Below are 17,670 nucleotides of genomic sequence, written 5' to 3'. Positions count from 1 at the left end.
GTTGAAGAAATTATTAGGAAATAATTTGTTTTCCTATTTTGAAGTTTTCTTAACAATTATTAAAGACTACTTTATTAAGTGCTTATTGTGTGTCAGGCAATATAAATGATCCTCTCAAATATGTAGTACTCTTTATAAACCTAAGAATAGGAGAGAAGGAAACTGGTTGAAAAGAGACAAGTTATTTTTGTGGATCAAAACTTGTCTATCATAAAGCCACAGATTAAAACTACTTCAATGATTCACTCAAGCCAATAGTCTTCTTGCTTTATCATTTTATTGATCCATTAACTATATTGATGTTTAAATTTGGAACTTGTGATAACCAAATCAACAAAATAATGTTGTTGTTGTTTTGTGAGGACACTTTTGCAGGTATGATATACATAGTCAATAATTACAATACTCTTTGAATGTAAACAGAGACACTAGAAATGACAACACATTCCTTTTCAAAAAAATTAAAATGAGTGATTTAAGAATATTATAAAGTTATTGCCTAAAATACACAATATTTTATAAACATGACTACTATTTATGTATCCATTATAATTTGGATGCATAATTTTAATTTTACATAGGTAGTATCATGACTCACTGTAAGGATGGATCCTAAAATATGATAATTTCAATATATGTGTTTAATTTACTAGTTTTCTGAAAGAAATAAAAGTTAGGCATTTGACATAATTCAGTGCTCTATCCATTGATTCAATAAAAATAATCACTATAATGTGAAATATTATGTGAAAGTAGTGTTACGTAGAAGGGATAAAAAGTACTATTGCTGCTCTTGGAAGTCTTAAAAGCTATGAAGAGGAATGAGACAAAACTCAACTGAATTCAACAATGATCTTTATCAATCTCTTCTACTTTCCATATGATACTAGGCACAGAGGAGTTGTGATATTCAATAAAAGCATGCATACTATTTGTTGTCATTGACCACATAAAACATTTTCACAAGCTTACCTTTTGAATAGTCACCAAATTGAGGAGGAAAACAGATAACTTAGGCCAACATGGGGTATTTCTTTTTTTTTTTTTTTTGAATTTTTAAAATTTTATTTGTTCTAATTAGTTGTACATGACAGTAGAGTTCATTTATACACTTTGATAGGGCATTTCTTTATACATATTTAATGTTGAGGGAAAGGTCATAAAGGATAAATGGAGAATGAAGAGGGCTATCTGCTTATATGAGCTTTATTAAGCGAGGCCTCTCTGAGGGTTATTTTGAGAACTGAGACAGCTCCCACCTCAAGGAATCAAGGTCTGAGCATTACAGCAGACGGGAAAGGGAGGCCAAGAGTCCAACACTAGAAAGAGCGTGGCAGTCCTAGGGGTTGAAGGGAAGTGGCTGGTGCGTACTGAGCATGGGCGGGGCCACTTGACATGAGACGAGAGGTAAACTGGGATAACCGCAAACACGTGAGAGGTGCAAACTGCACAAGAATGCAGAGGATGGACTAAGCAAGATCCAGAAGATACCAAGGAGGAGCTGGTATTTATGGCACAATAGGCTTTCTGTAGACCATAATGGTGTATGAAGTGGTAAATAAAACTGGGATACTGAAAAAAAATCAACAATGACACGTGGTAACAGATTATTTAAATGTTTGTTCAAGGAGATGTGATAGATAGGTTTGTAATGGTTAGTCTATGAGAGGTCTTAAAGATTAAGGTGAGATTTTTATAAGTTCCACTATTCAAGCAATAGTGAAACTACATAAGCATCACAAACAGGGAGTGACATGACACAGGGAAATAGTGTAAGGTTAACTAGTGGGAACGTTAGACAGTTTGGAGGTGAAGAATCCATGAGAAGACCAGTGCGATAGGGATGCAGTAGACTAGGGTCTACATTGGGGTGGGACAGAGAAGTGCATGTGAGACAGGGAATGCAAAGAACCCTAGGCCATCTCTAGTCACTGGGCTCAGTGACATGCAAAATCATGAGCAACTGTAGAGAAAAGCAATCGTCAGGTCAGATAATCTTAAAACTATAAACTGGATCATTCCTCTGCTTACTATAAAGTAGGAAAACAGTCAGAAGACGTGATCCTGAGTTTTATCAACATAACTTCCAACCAAACTTCATGAACTGAATTTCATCCTCATGTGATACCAATGGTGATGGTGAGAGGTGTCATAAAAGACAGACTGATGGTCTGTATTGATGGTTAAGTGCTGATAAAAGTGTGATATACCAAACCACATTTGACGATCTTTATGTTAATCTTGGGCGGACATTTCACGTCGGTTTCTTAGAAACAATTTTAATGGTTGTGGTTCAAATAAAATTTGGTTTATTTTATTCTGATGGGCAATTATGAAGTTCATGACTACTCCCCTTTCAGGAGTTCCTACTGGACACTTGAGTTTGTGGCCTTTATAGAAAGTGCATCCATCTTCATCAATTACCTGTGTCTTAACCCCCATGTTACACCCTTGGTTCCCTTTCTACTTTTCCATATTATCTGCTGCATAAAATCTTTCTGAAGTTTATAAAACTTTGTAAATTACTCTAAATATTTCCTAGAACATATAACAGTATGACTAAGAGAATGGAATGAGATGCTAAATAAATGCTAATTCTTTTCTTCCAGTTTACCTTTTCAATATCCATCAAGGATAGGAAGGTTAAAGGAAATTTGACAGAAACAACTTCTATTATTTAAGGATAAAAAACATAAATTTTGTTTATGCCTGTCATGGAAAGGTCAAAAATTGTAAAATCCAAGATCTACAACTTCAGACAATTCTTTCCATTTATGGAAGGTGGACACATTGGAGATGACTATGTGACATAAATGCATTTTTTAAAAAACTAAGACAAAAGAAGGACAAGGAAGAAAAAGAACTGAATTTAACTACTTCTGATTTTAGCCACTAGATGGAGTAATGCCAAAAAATATATGATCAGTACTGAAATGGTGAGATACCATTTTCAATACAATAAGTGTTCTTGCTGACAAGGTGAAAGTCATTCAGATAAGGAATTCTGGATGTGTTCCCTGTCATGTTCATAATTTCCTAGACTGACAGAACATACACATAAGGATGTGATGGTCTCTATTTTACAGCTGATATAAAGTACTCAATAAGACAAGTAGACTACCACTAAGCTGTATCCCCAGCCGGAGGTTTAGGAGTTCTTAGTATATCCTAGATACCATTACTTTGTTAGATATGTTTTGCAAACATTTGATTATGCCCTGTGGTTTGCTTATAAATTTTCATGATGTTTTGAGCAGAAGTTTTAATTTTGATTGTCTAATTTATAATTTTTTATTTTTGTCTTCCCCCAAGTCTTGAAAATATTCTCCTGTTTTCTTCTGGAAGTTTTTAGTTTAGCTTTTATGTTCAGATCTATAGTCCATTACAAATTACTTTTTATGATTAATATGAGAAAGAACAAGATTAATTTGTTCCCATATGAATATTTAGTTATTCCAACATCATTTATTGAAAAGACTATACTTTTCCCATTGGGTTCCTTGAAACATTTGTTGAAAATAAAATAAAAGTGGGCATATGAATCATAAAAAAAAAAAAAGATGAGTAGACTAAACAGGCTGGGTGTGGTGGCATACACTTGTAATCCCAGATACTTGGGAGGTTGAGGCAGGAAAGTCATTAAGTTCAAGGCTAACCTGGACAACTTAGAGAGATTGTCTCAAAATAAAAAGGGTTGGGGTTATAGCTTAAAAGTAGAACCCTTATCTAGCATGTGTGAAACCCTGGGTTCAAACCCCAGTATCACAAATTGATTTAGTCAGCCTTTTTGCTTCTATGACTAAAAGACCTGAACAGCACAATTATAGAGAAGGGAAAGTTTATTTAGGAGCTCGCAGTTTCAGAGGTCTTAGTCCATAGAAGGCCAACTGTATTCCTCAGGGCTCAAGGTGATGCTGAACATCATGGTGGGAGAGTGTGGCAGAGGGAAGAAACTCACATGATGATCAGGAAGCAGAGAAAGAGAGGCTCCACTTGCTAGATACAAATATATACCCCAAAGTCACACCCCAATTCTTACCTCCTCCAGTCACACCCTTCCACTTCAGTTACCACTCAGTTAATCCCTATCAAGGGATTAATTCACTGATTGTGTTAAGGCTATGACCCAACCATTTCTTCTCCAAATCTTCTGGCATTTTCTTACACATGAGCCATACACATATACACACATGAACTATAACACATATGCGTATATACACACAAAAAGACTAAACTAATGATCCCACAGGAACTTATGACAGTGCTATCGACGGAAGTCATTATTATATGATATGGGTCAATGCAGACCTATTTTATATATTCTATTGAATTTATGAAAGTACAAAATGGTAAAATGGTATTATAGTGTGAGTCTCTTTGGTAACTTATCAGTCTTTTATCCCTAATGAGTGGATGTAGAAACCATGCCTTCTCTCCCTATTCATGACATTTCCCCCACTTGCTTGTGATAGGTAGAGATTACTAATGCTTTAGTCTGACTTCAAGAACATTTATTAGTTAAAAATAATTTAAGGCCTACTATGTGTCATGCACCTGGAAGCAGCCAAGGATAGAACAGACCTGGCACCTGCTCTCATGCCCTTTCACAATAATAATACTGTGAATTTACTACATGCCAAGCTCCATCCCAATCACTATATATCACTTATTTAAATCTTACATCATCTTAATAGGTAAATATTATGATTATTCTAATTTTGTAGATGAGGAAGGTGAAATACAAAAATTTATTTGAGTTCCCTGTTCCATTTCAAAACATAAGGATGTTAGAAGTTGTGTCAGTCATTTCTCTGTTTCTGTGTCCAAATATTGAGGAATTCAACCTAAGTAGAGAAGATTTATTTTGGCTCATGGTTTCAGAGGTTTCAGTCTATGGTCGGTTGACTCCATTGCTTTTGGTCCCACGTTCAGGCAGAACATCATTATGCTGAGTGAGTGGCAGCTGCTGCTCACCTCATGGTAGCCAAAAAGCAAAGGAATGAGAGGAAGGGGCCAGGGTTCCAGTATTCTCTTTACTAGTTGGCCCCCAATGACCTAACTTCCTCCCACTAGGCCCCACCTCCTATAGGGTCCATCCTCCCAATACTGGCACAGGTGGCAACAGAGCATTTAGCACATGGCCTTTGGAGGATATTTAAGACAAACCATAACAGAAGTCATTTCTGTTTAAGTCAGCTTTACATCTTTGCGACCAATGTACCTGACAAAAACAACTTAGAAGAGGAAAAGCTAATTTGGGCTTGTGATTTCAGAGGCTCAGTCCATGGTTGGCCAATTACATAGCACTAGGTCCAAGGTGAGGCAGAGTATCATGGCAGAAGGGCATAGCAGAGGAAAGGAACCAGGAAGCAGAGAGGGGTAGGGGGAGAGAGAGCACGCCAAGTACCAGGAACAAAATATAAACCCCAAAAGCACGTCCCCAGTAACCTATTTCCTCTAGCACCCTACCTTTTTACAGTTACCACCCATTAACTCATATCAGTGGATTAATACAATTATTAGATTATACCTCTCATAACCTAATCTTTTCACCTGAACATTCTTGCATCTTCTCACACATGAGCTTTAGGGGAACACCCCATATCTAAACCGTAACAATTCCCATCCTCTTCATAAGAAAAAAAAAATGAAAAAATTGAAAAATAAAAAATTCTTCTTAGATTCATCAGGGCACTAAAGCAACAGGGCAAAATGCTGCAAGAGACAGATAAGTAGATTAGGTATAAATAGAGCTGATACCTGGAAACAAAGTTCTCACAGCAAGATCCAAACACTTGAAACTGTAGTCAATGAATTGCTGGATGCTTAGTGTAGAATAGGATGAGCATTAAAAACTAGGAGACCCAGTCTTGTTGGGGCATACTTTTATGAGTTTTGTCTTCAAGAAATCTACCAGGTTACCACAGTGAAGACCTTTACAAAATTTTACTCTTCTTCTTGCAGCGGAAAAGGAAAGGAGCCATTTTGAAATAGGACCAGTTTCTCAGATTTCCTTGAAAACTGGCTTCCCTTAAGGGAAGATCATAAGGCAGTCAGAGTCCCATTTTACTAAATAGAGCCTAACTTTTTTTTTTTTTAACCAAGGAGTCTACATAACTTTGAAAAAGAAAAATGTCCAACCCCAGCTTCCTCTAGCCTTCCATGTGGGAGGGAAAGAAATAGTCAGTTAAGATTCACTAAAAGATTGAGACCTAATCATAGAGCTATAGAATAGTTTCCAGTTTCCATTCCTTACCATCATATGAATAAAGATTATATCGGAGAATCACAAGCCTTGACCCTATTTTAAAAGTCACTAGGAACAAAGTCAACATGGGAGAGAAAAACAATGACATTAGATATTTCAGCTTCTGACACTAGAACTACAGAAAAAAACCCACAGAATAACTTCCTTGCCAGAAACAAAGTTTCACATTACCACTCTTCCTTGTACTACACAGCTTATGTTTAGTTTTTAACAAAAATTACAAGGTATGCTAAAGGAAAATATCACAATCTGAAAATACAAATGAGATTCAGGTACAACTGAAATTTTGCAATTATCAGACCACAAGTTTAAAATAACATGCTAAGGGTTTTAATAGAAACAGTAGACAAAATGTACAAATACAGGTATAATATAAATAGAAAGATTGAAATTCTAAGAAAGAATCAAAATAAAAGTTCCATAAATCAAAAAACTGCAATAGAAAGGAAGAAAACATTATGTGCTCATCAGTGGACTGGAACCAGCCAAGGAAAGAATCTGTAAGCTTAAAAATATACCAAATACATACTGCTGAAATGGAAATGTAAAAAACTCAGACAAAAAATTGTGGAAATGATGAAACAGAATAACTAAGAATTATGGGTCAATTACAAAGTATGCAGACATTCATAATTGAATATCAATAGGTGAAGAAAGAAAAAATAACAGAAGAAACATATGAAGTAATAATGTCTTAGAATTTTCCAAAATTAATAACAGACTTCAATCCATAGATCCAGTTAGCTAAGAAGATATCAAACATTTAAATACCTATAGACATATCATATCCAAACTGCAAAATAAAATAAAATCTTGCAATAAGTGAGAGGAAAAGTAAAACTTTTCAGAGGAATGAATATAAGAAACACATTGGGTATCTCTTCAGAAAACATGCAAACAGGAAGAGCATAAAGTGAAACAAAGCATTGGGGGGGGAAAACACCAACATTTTGAAATTATCCTTCAAAAATGTAGTCAAATTAAAGAATTTCTCAGACACACAAAAATGGCAAGAAATGTTAAAGAATTTTTTCAGTGGGAAGGAAAAAGATACAGCTCAGAAACATGGGTCTACATAATAAAGGAAAGAACAATACAACAGGAACAAATGAAGATAAAAGCAAGTCTATATTTTGTTTGCGGCACTGGAGATTGAATCCACAGGTGCTTTACCATTGAACTACATACACTCCAGCGTTTTTTAAAATTATTTTTTTATTTTGAGACAAGACCTAACTAAGTTTCTGAGACTGGCCTTGAACTCATGGTTCTTCTGCCTCAGCCTCCTGAATCACTGGGATTACAGGCATGCAGCACAGCACCTGTGTAAAATAAAACCATTTATTGAAAAAATTCTTACTTGATCTGCCAAATAACAGTATGCACAAAATGTTAATAGTGATAATGTATTTAATGCTTATAGATTATGGACCGATGTAATGAAAAACAGTAATTTTGTAAATGACAGAGGGAAAAATGAAAATAATGTTAGGTACTAGTATGACTCATGAAGCAAGATAGCATTTTCTGAAAATGTATTTGAATGAACTGTAGATATATATATTGCAAATCCTAATGCAGACACACACAAAAATTTTTACAAAAATATAACTAAGACCTATGAAAGGAGAGAAAGTATAAGCATATAAATACTCAGTTTACACCAGAGTTGGTAAAAAAAAAAAAAAAAAGGAGTGGAAGACAAAAAAACATGTTTTGGGGGACAAAGACAAAAGCCAATGAATAGAAAATTGCTACACATACGGTGTAATAATCCAACCGTACTGACATTCACTAAATATGAATGGACAAAATATACCAATTATAAGACAGAGATTGGGATCCAAGATGGTGGACTAGAGGGTGACTGCATCTCCTGTTGCTCCAGAACCCAGGATTCAAGAAGGGAAGGCATTGAGAGACTCAGACTAAAATAGAGTCACGGGGTGAGTCTCCCCCACCTGGTGAAGCTCGACCTGGGCGGCAGGCCCATATAGTGGTGGCTTATCAGAGCAGGGCAGGGCAGGGCAGCTAAAGTCTTCCCTAGGTAGCCCTGCTCCCTCCAGCGGTGGGCTTCTCCCACATGGCCAGCTTCTCAGAGCAGGACCCCCAGTGAGAACCTTTCTGCACAGAACCAGCTCCAAGTCCTGGAGCCAGCGGCGAGCTCTGGCCTGCAGGCAGCTTCAGGGACCAGAACAGGGCAGCCAGGGACTTCCCCAAGCAGCCCAGCTCCCTCCGGCAGCAGGCTCCTTTCACGGCCAGCTTCCCAGAGCAGACCGCCCAGTGAGAGCCTTTCCGCACAGAACCAGCTCCAAGTTCTGGAACCAGTAGCGGGCTAGGGGCAGCTTTCTTCGGAAGCACTGCATTATCAAATTCCTCCAAGACTTCAGGCTACTGAAGGCAGGGAGGTGATAAACTGGAAATCTACAGGGACACTATAAGCCAATAGAGGAAATCTGCAATATCTCAGATTCCCACTGACATCTGACCAATATGAGAAAACAAGGGAAGAAAATGTCCCAAACAAACCTAGATACTATATCAATAAAACCCAATGACAGCACAGCAGAAGAAATGTCAGAAAGGGAGTTCAGAATGTACATAATTAAAACAATCAGGGAAACAAACGAGGAGATGAAAGAGCAAATGCAGGCATTGAAGGAGGAGATGAAAGAGCAAATGCAGACATTAAATGATCACACCAATCAACAGTTAAAATACCAAATATGGGAAGCAAGAGATCATTTCAATAAAGAGTTAGACATACTGAAAAAAAAAAAAAAAACAGAAATCCTTGAAATGAAGAAAACAATAAAGCAAGTTAAAAACTCCATAGAAAGCATAACCAATAGGATAGAACACCTGGAAGACAGAACCTCAGACATTGAAGACAAATATTTAATCTTGAAAACAAAGTTGGCCAAACACAGAAGATAGTAAGAAATCATGAACAGAATCCACAAAAATTATGGGATATCATGAAAAGGCCAAATCTGAGAATTATTGGGATTGAGGAAGGCTTAGAGAAACAAACCAAAGGAATGAACAATCTATTCAATGAAATAATATCAGAAAATTTCCCAAATCGGAAGAACGAAATGGAAAACCAAGCACAAGAGGCTTATAGGACTCCAAATATACAAAATTACAACAGGTCCACACCAAGGCACATTATTATGAAAATACCTAAATACAAAATAAAGACAGAATTTTAAAGGTCACGAGAGAAAAGAATCAAATTACATTCAGGGGGAAACCAATAAGAATATCAGCAGATTTTTCAATCCAGACCCTAAAAGCTAGAAGGGCCTGGAAAAACACTTACCAAGCCCTGAAAGAAAATGGATGTCAACCAAGAATCTTATACCCAACAAAACTTACTTTCAGATTTGACAATGAAATAAGATCCTTCCATGATAAACAAAAGCTAAAGGAAATTACAAAAAGAAAGCCGGCATTACAGAACATTCTTAGCAAAATATTCCATGAGGAAGAGATGAAAAACAACGATGCAAATCAGCAATGGGAAGAACTAGCCTAAAGGAAAAGCCAAATAAAGGAGAAACCAAATCATGTCAAAAAACAAATATGAGTCAAATGACTGGGAATACAAATCATATCACAATAATAACCCTGAATGTTAATGGCCTGAACTCATCAATCAAAAGACAAAGACTGGCAGATTGGATTAAAAAGAAAAATACAACAATATGCTGCCTGCAAGAGACCCATCTCACAGAAAGAGATACCCACAGACTAAAGGTGAAAGGATGGGAAAAAACATACCATGCACATGGACACAGTAAAAATGCTGGAGTATCCATCCTCATTTCAGATAATGTGGACTTCAAGCCAAAACTAGTCAGAAGGGATAAAGAAGGACATTACATACTGCTTAAGGGAAGCATAAATCAACAAGACATAACAATCATAAATATCTATGCCCCGAACATTGGCTCATCCGTGTATGTCAAACAAATCCTTCTCAAATCCAGAAATCAAATAGACCACATCACAATAATACTAGGCAATTTTAACACATCTCTCTCACCACTGGATAGATCTTCCAAACAAAAATTGAATAAAGAAACCATAGATCTCAATAACATAATCAACAATTTAGACTTAACCGACATGTATAGAATATACCATCCAACAAAGAACGAATACACTTTCTTCTCAGCAGCACATGGATCCTTCTCTAAAATAGACCATATTTTATGCCACAAAGCTACTGTTAGCAAATACAAGAAGATAGAGATACTACCATGTACTCTATCAGATCATAATGGATTGAAATTAGAAACAAATGACAGAACAAAAAACAGAAACTTCTCCAATACCTGGAGATTAAATAATACACTATTATATGATGAATGGATAACAGAAGACATCAGGAGGGAAATAAAAAAATTCTTAGAAGTAAACGAGAACAAAGACACATCATATCAAAATCTCTGGGACACCTATGAAAGCAGTACTTAGAGGAAGATTTATTTCATGGGGTGCATTCAACAAAAGAAGTAGAAATCAACAAATAAATGACCTAACACTACAGCTCAAAGCCCTAGAAAAAGAAGAGCAGACCAACACCAAAAGTAGTAGAAGACAGGAAATAGTTAAAATCAGAGCTGAAATCAATGAAATTGAAACAAAAAAACAATCAGAAAAATTAACAAAATAACGAGTTGGTTCTTTGAAAAAATAAACAAAATTGATAAACCCTCAGCCACACTAACAAAGAGAAAGAGGGAGAAAGCTCAAATTACTAAAATTCGGAAGGAACGAGGAAATATCACAACAGACACAATTGAAATACAAAACATAATTAGAAACTATTTTGAAAATCTGTACTCCAACAAAACAGAAAACCTCAAAGACATCAACAAGTTTCTAGAGACATATGAATTACCTAAACTGAACGAGGAGGACATACATAACCTAAATAAATCAATTTCAAGCAATGAAATAGAAGAGGTCATCAAAAGCCTACCAACAAAGAAAAGTCCGGGACCAGATGGGTTCTCAGCCGAGTTCTACAAAACCTTTAAAGAAGAGCTCATTCCAATACTCCTCAAAGAATTCCATGAAATAGAAGAGGAGGGAACCCTCCCAAACTCATTCTATGACGCCAATATCACCCTGATACGTAAATCAGACAGAGACAAATCGAGGAAAGAAAATTTCAGACCAATATAGTTAATGAACATCGACGCAAAAATTCTAAACAAAATTTTAGCAAATCGCATACAAAAACATATTAAAAAGATAGTGCACCACAATCAAGTGGGTTTTATCCCAGGGATCATAGGTTGGTTCAACATCCAGAAATCAATAAATGTCTTTCACCATATCAACAGACTTAAAGTTAAGAATCACATGATTATTTCAATAGATGGAGAAAAAGCATTTGATAAAATACAGCATCCCTTCATGCTCAAAACACTAGAAAAAATTGGGGTTGTGGGAACATTCCTTAACATTGTAAAGGCCATGTACACTAAGCCCATGGCCAATATCATTCTAAATGGTGAAAAACTGAAAGCATTCTCCCTAAAAACTGGAACAAGGCAGGGATGCCCTCTTTCACCTCTTTTATTCAACATTGTCCTTGAAACTCTCGCCAGAGCAATTAGACAAATCAAAGAAATTAAAGGGATACAAATTGGAAAAGAAGAACTCAAACTATCCCTGTTTGCTGATGACATGATTATATATTTAGAGGAACCTGGAAATTCCACCAGAAAACTTTTAGAACTTATAAGTGAATTCAGTAAAGTAGCAGGTTACAAGATCAATGCTCATAAATCCAATGCATTTTTTTTTAAATGCAAAATACAGATTTAATATTAAGTGGTGATCATGGTACAAACCCCTTCCCCTTTCTTTTTTTTTTTTTTATTGTAAACAAATGGGATACATGTTGTTTCTCTATTTGTACATGGCGTAAAGGCATACCATTTGTGTAATCATAAATTTACATAGGGTAATGTTGTTTGATTCATTCTGCCATTTTTTCCCTTCCCCCCCTCCCCTCCCACCCTTCTCCTCCATCTATACAGTCCTTCCTTCCTCCATTCCTGCCCCCCTCCCTAAACCCAACTCCAACCCCAACACTAACCCTTCCCACCCCCCATTATGTGTCATCATCCACTTATTAGCGATATCATTCTTCCTTTGGTTTTTTGAGATTGGCTTATCTCACTTAGCATGATATTCTCCAGTTTCATCCATTTGCCTGCAAATGCAATAATTTTATCATTCTTTATGGCTGAGTAATATTCCATTGTATATATATATCACATTTTCTTTATCCATTCATCAATTGAAGGACATCTAGGTTGGGTCCACAATCTGGCTATTGTGAACTGAGCAGCTATGAACATTGATGTGGCTGTATCTCTGTAATATGCTGATTTTAAGTCCTTTGGGTATAGGCCAAGGAGTGGGATACCTGGGTCAAATGGTGTTTCCATTCCAAGTTTTCTAAGGAATCTCCACACTGCTTTCCAGAGTGGCTGCACTAATTTGCAGCCCCACCAGCAATGTAAGAGTGTACCTTTCTCCCCACATCCTCGCCAACACCTGTTGTTGGTTGTATTCTTGATAATTGCCATTCTAATTGGGGTGAGATGGAATCTTAGGGTGGTTTTGATTTGCATTTCTCTTATTACTAGAGATGTTGAACATTTTTCCATATGTTTGTTCATTGCTTGTACATCTTCTCCTGTGAAGTGTCTATTCATTTCCTTAGCCCATTTGTCAATTGGATTATTTACATTCTTGGTGTAGAGTTTTTTGAGTTCTTTATAGATTCTGGAGATTAGCGCTCTATCTGAAGTATGATTGGCAAAGATTTTCTCCCACTCTGTAGGCTCTTTCTTTGCATTGCTGATAGTTTCCTTTGCTGAGAGAAAGCTTTTTAGTTTGAATCTATCCCAGTTATTAATTCTTGCTTTTATTTCTTGTGCTATGGGTGTCCTGTTGAGGAAGTCTGGTCCTAAGCCGACATGTTGAAGCTCTGGACCTGCTTTTTCTTCTATAAGATGCAAGGTCTCTGGTCTGATTCCGAGATCCTTAATCCATTTTGAGTTTAGTTTTGTGCATGGTGAGAGATATGGGTTTAGTTTCATTCTGTTGCATATGGATTTCCAATTCTCCCAGCACCATTTGTTGAAGAGGCTATCTTTTCTCCATTGCATATTTTTGGAACCTTTGTCTAGTATGAGAAAATTGTATTTATTTGGGTTTGTGTCCGTGTCCTCTATTCTGTACCATTGATCCACCTTTCTATTTTGGTACCAATACCATGCCGTTTTTGTTACTATTGCTTTGTAGTAGAGTTGAAGATCTGGTATTGCGATACCCCCTGCTTCACTCTTTCTGCCAAGGATTGCTTTAGCTATTCTGGGTTTTTTATTCTTCCAGATGAATTTCATAATTTCTTGCTCTATTTCTGCAAGGTACATCATTGGGATTTTAATTGGAATTGCATTGAATCTGTATAGCACTTTTGGTAGTATGGCCATTTTGACAATATTAATTCTTCCTATCCAAGAACATGGGAGATCTTTCCGTCTTCTAAGGTTTTCTTGAATTTCTTTCTTTAGTGTTCTGTAGTTCTCATTGTAGAGGTCTTTCACCTCTTTTGTGAGATTGATTCCCAAATACTTTATTTTTTTCGAAGCTATATTGAATGGGGTAGTTTTCCTAATTTCTCTTTCTGAAGATTCATCGCTTATATATAAAAATGCCTTCGATTTATGTGCATTGATCTTATATCCCGCTACTTTACTGAATTCACTTATGAGATCTAAAAGTTTTCTGGTGGAATTTCCTGGTTCCTCTAAGTATACCATCATATCATCAGCAATTTAATTTCTTTGGTCTGTCTAATTGCTCTGGCTAGAGTTTCAAGGACGATATTGAATAGAAGTGGTGAAAGAGGGCATCCCTGCCTTGTTCCAGTTTTTAGAGGGAATGCTTTCAGTTTTTCACCATTAAGAATGATATTAGCCATGGGTTTAGCATAGATGGCCTTTACAATGTTAAGGAATGTTCCCACTATCCCTATTTTTTCTAGTGTTTTGAGCATGAAGGGGTGCTGTATTTTATCAAATGCTTTTTCTGCATCTATCGAAATAATCATGTGATTCTTGACTTTAAGTCTATTGATATGGTGAATGACATTTATTGATTTCCTGATGTTGAACCAACCTTGCATCCCTGGGATGAAACCCACTTGATCATGGTGCACTATCTTTTTAATATGTTTTTGTATGCGATTTGCTAAAATTTTGTTGAGAATTTTTGCGTCGATGTTCATTAAGGATATTGGTCTGAAATTTTCTTTCCTCGATGTGTCTCTGTCTGGTTTAGGAATCAGGGTAATATTGGCTTCATAGAATGAGTTTGGGAGAGTTCCCTCCTCTTCTATTTTCTGGAATACTTTGAGAAGTATTGGAATGAGTTCTTCTTTAAAAGTTTTGTAGAACTCGGCTGAGAACCCATCTGGTCCTGGACTTTTCTTTGTTGGAAGGCTTTTGATGACTTCTTCTATTTCATTACTTGAAATTGGTCTATTTAAATTGTGTATGTCCTCCTCGTTCAGTTTAGGCAATTCATATGTCTCTAGAAACCTGTTGATGTCTTCGAAATTTTCTATTTTGTTGGAGTATAGATTTTCAAAATAGCTTCTAATTATGTTTTGTATTTTGGTCGTGTCTGTTGTGATATTTCCTTGTTCATTCCGAATTTTAGTGATTTGGGTTTTCTCTCGTCTTCTCTTTGTTAGTGTGGCTAAAGGTTTATCAATTTTGTTTATTTTTTCGAAGAACCAACTATTTATTTTGTCAATTTTTTGTATTGTTTCTTTCATTTCAATTTCATTGATTTCAGCTTTCAGTTTAACTATTTCCTGTCTTCTACTACTTTTGGTGTTGGTCTGTTCTTCTTTTTCTAGGGCTTTGAGCTGTAGTGTTAGGTCATTTATTTTTTGAGTTTTACTTCTTTTATTAAATGCGCTCCATGAAATAAATCTTCCTCTAAGTACCGCTTTCATAGTGTCCCAGAGATTTTGATATGTTGTTTCTTTGTTCTCGTTTACCTCTAAGAATTTTTTAATTTCCTTCCTAATATCCTCTGTTATCCATTCATCATATAGTAGCATATTGTTTAATCTCCAGGTGTTGGAGTAGTTTCTGTTTTTTACTCTTTCATAAATTTGTAACTTCAATCCATTATGATCTGATAAAATACAAGGTAGTGTCTCTATCTTCTTGTATTTGCTGACATTAGCTTTGTGGCATAATATATGGTCTATTTTAGAGAAGGATCCATGTGCTGCTGAAAAGAAAGTGTATTCGCTCTTGGTTGGATGGTATATTCTATAAATGTCTGTTAAGTCTAAATTATTGATTGTGTTATTGAGATCTATGGTTTCTTTGTTCAATTTTTGTTTGGAAGATCTGTCCAGTGGTGAAAGAGGCATGTTAAAATCACCTAGTATTATTGTGTTATGGTCTATTTGGTTTCTAAAATTGAGAAGGATTTGTTTAACATACATGGATGAGCCACTGTTTGGGGCATAGATGTTTATGATTGTTATATCTTGCTGATTTATGCTTCCCTTAAGCAGTATGAAATGTCCTTCTTTATCTCTTCTGACTAACATTGGCTTGAAATCCACATTATCTGAAATGAGGATGGATACTCCAGCTTTTTTGCTGAGCCCATGTGCATGGTATGTTTTTCCCCATCCTTTCACCTTTAGTCTATGGGTATCTCTTTCTATGAGGTGAGTCTCTTGCAGGCAACATATTGTTGGATCTTTCTTTTTAATCCAATCTGCCAGTCTATGTCTTTTGATTGATGAATTCAGGCCATTAACATTCAGGGTTATTATTGAGATATGATTTGTATTCCCAGTCATTTGGTTCATATTTAAAATTTTTGACACATCTTGGTTCCTCCTTTATTTGACAGTTCCTTTAGGATAATTCCTCCCTTTGCTGATTTGCTTCTTTGTTTTTTATCTCTTCCTCATGGAATATTTTGCTGAGAATATTCTGCAATGCTGGCTTTCTTTTTGTAAATTCTTTTAGCTTTTGTTTATCATGGAATGATTTTATTTCATCGTCAAATTTGAAGGTAAGTTTTGCTGGGTATAAGATTCTTGGTTGGCATCCATTTTCTTTCAGAGCTTGAAAAATGTTGTTCCAGGCCCTTCTAGCTTTTAGGGTCTGGATTGAAAAATCTGCTGATATCCGTATTGGCTTCCCCCTGAATGTAATTTGGTTCTTTTCTCTCACAGCCTTTAAAATTCTGTCTTTATTTTGTATATTCGGTATTTTCATTATAATGTGCCTTGGTGTGGGTCTGTTGTAATTTTGTGTATTTGGAGTCCTATAAGCCTCTTGGACTTGATTTTCCATTTCATTCTTCAGATTTGGGAAATTTTCTGATATTATTTCTTCAAATAGATTGTTCATTCCTTTGGTTTGTTTCTCTAAGCCTTCCTCAATCCCAATAATTCCCAAATTTGGCCTTTTCATGATACCCCATAATTCTTGGAGATTCTGTTCATGATTTCTCACCATCTTCTCTGTTTGTTCAACTTTGTTTTCGAGGTTAAATATTTTGTCTTCAATATCTGAAGTTCTGTCTTCCAGCTGTTCTATCCTATTGGTTATGCTTTCTATGGAGTTCTTAATTTGGTTTATTGTTTCCTTCATTTCAAGGATTTCTGTTTGGTTTTTTTTCAATATCTCTAACTCTTTATTGAAATGATCTTTTGCTTCCTGAATTTGCTCTGTTAACTGTCGATTGGTGCGATCGTTCAATGCCTGCATTTGCTCTTTCATCTCATCATTTGCTTCCCTAATCATTTTAATTATGTACATTCTGAACTCCCTTTCTGTCATTTCTTCTGCCATGCTGTCATTGGATTTTATTGATGTAACATCTAGATTTGTTTGGGGCATTTTCTTCCCTTGTTTTCTCATATTGTTCAGGGATCAGTGGGTCATTAAGATATTGCAGATTTCCTCTATCAACTTATAAAGTCCCTGAAGATTGCTAGTATATCCCCTCTTATCCTTCAGTAGCCTGAAGTCTTGGAAGAGGTTGATAATGCAGAGCTCCATGAAGAAGCTGCCTCTCTAGGTGTGGTAACCCTCAGGTGGCGTATATTCCCTGCTAGTGGGCGGAGGTGCCTCCACTTGTTGACCAATGGTCATCCAACGGGGAAGTAGGCTGCGGGCTGAGGCAAGGCCTGTTTGTGCCTATGTCTCTGACTTTACCGTCCCTGTGGGAAAACCTCCCCCGGCCGGGAAGAGTCACTCGGTGGGGACGTCTCGCTAGTCAGTTGCCCTCCTAGAGGTTCCCCTCAATCTACAACTACC

The sequence above is a fragment of the Sciurus carolinensis genome, chromosome 12 (assembly GCF_902686445.1).
Source record: "Sciurus carolinensis chromosome 12, mSciCar1.2, whole genome shotgun sequence".
Classification (NCBI taxonomy): domain Eukaryota; kingdom Metazoa; phylum Chordata; class Mammalia; order Rodentia; family Sciuridae; genus Sciurus; species Sciurus carolinensis.
This window is presented reverse-complemented; position numbering follows the sequence as displayed.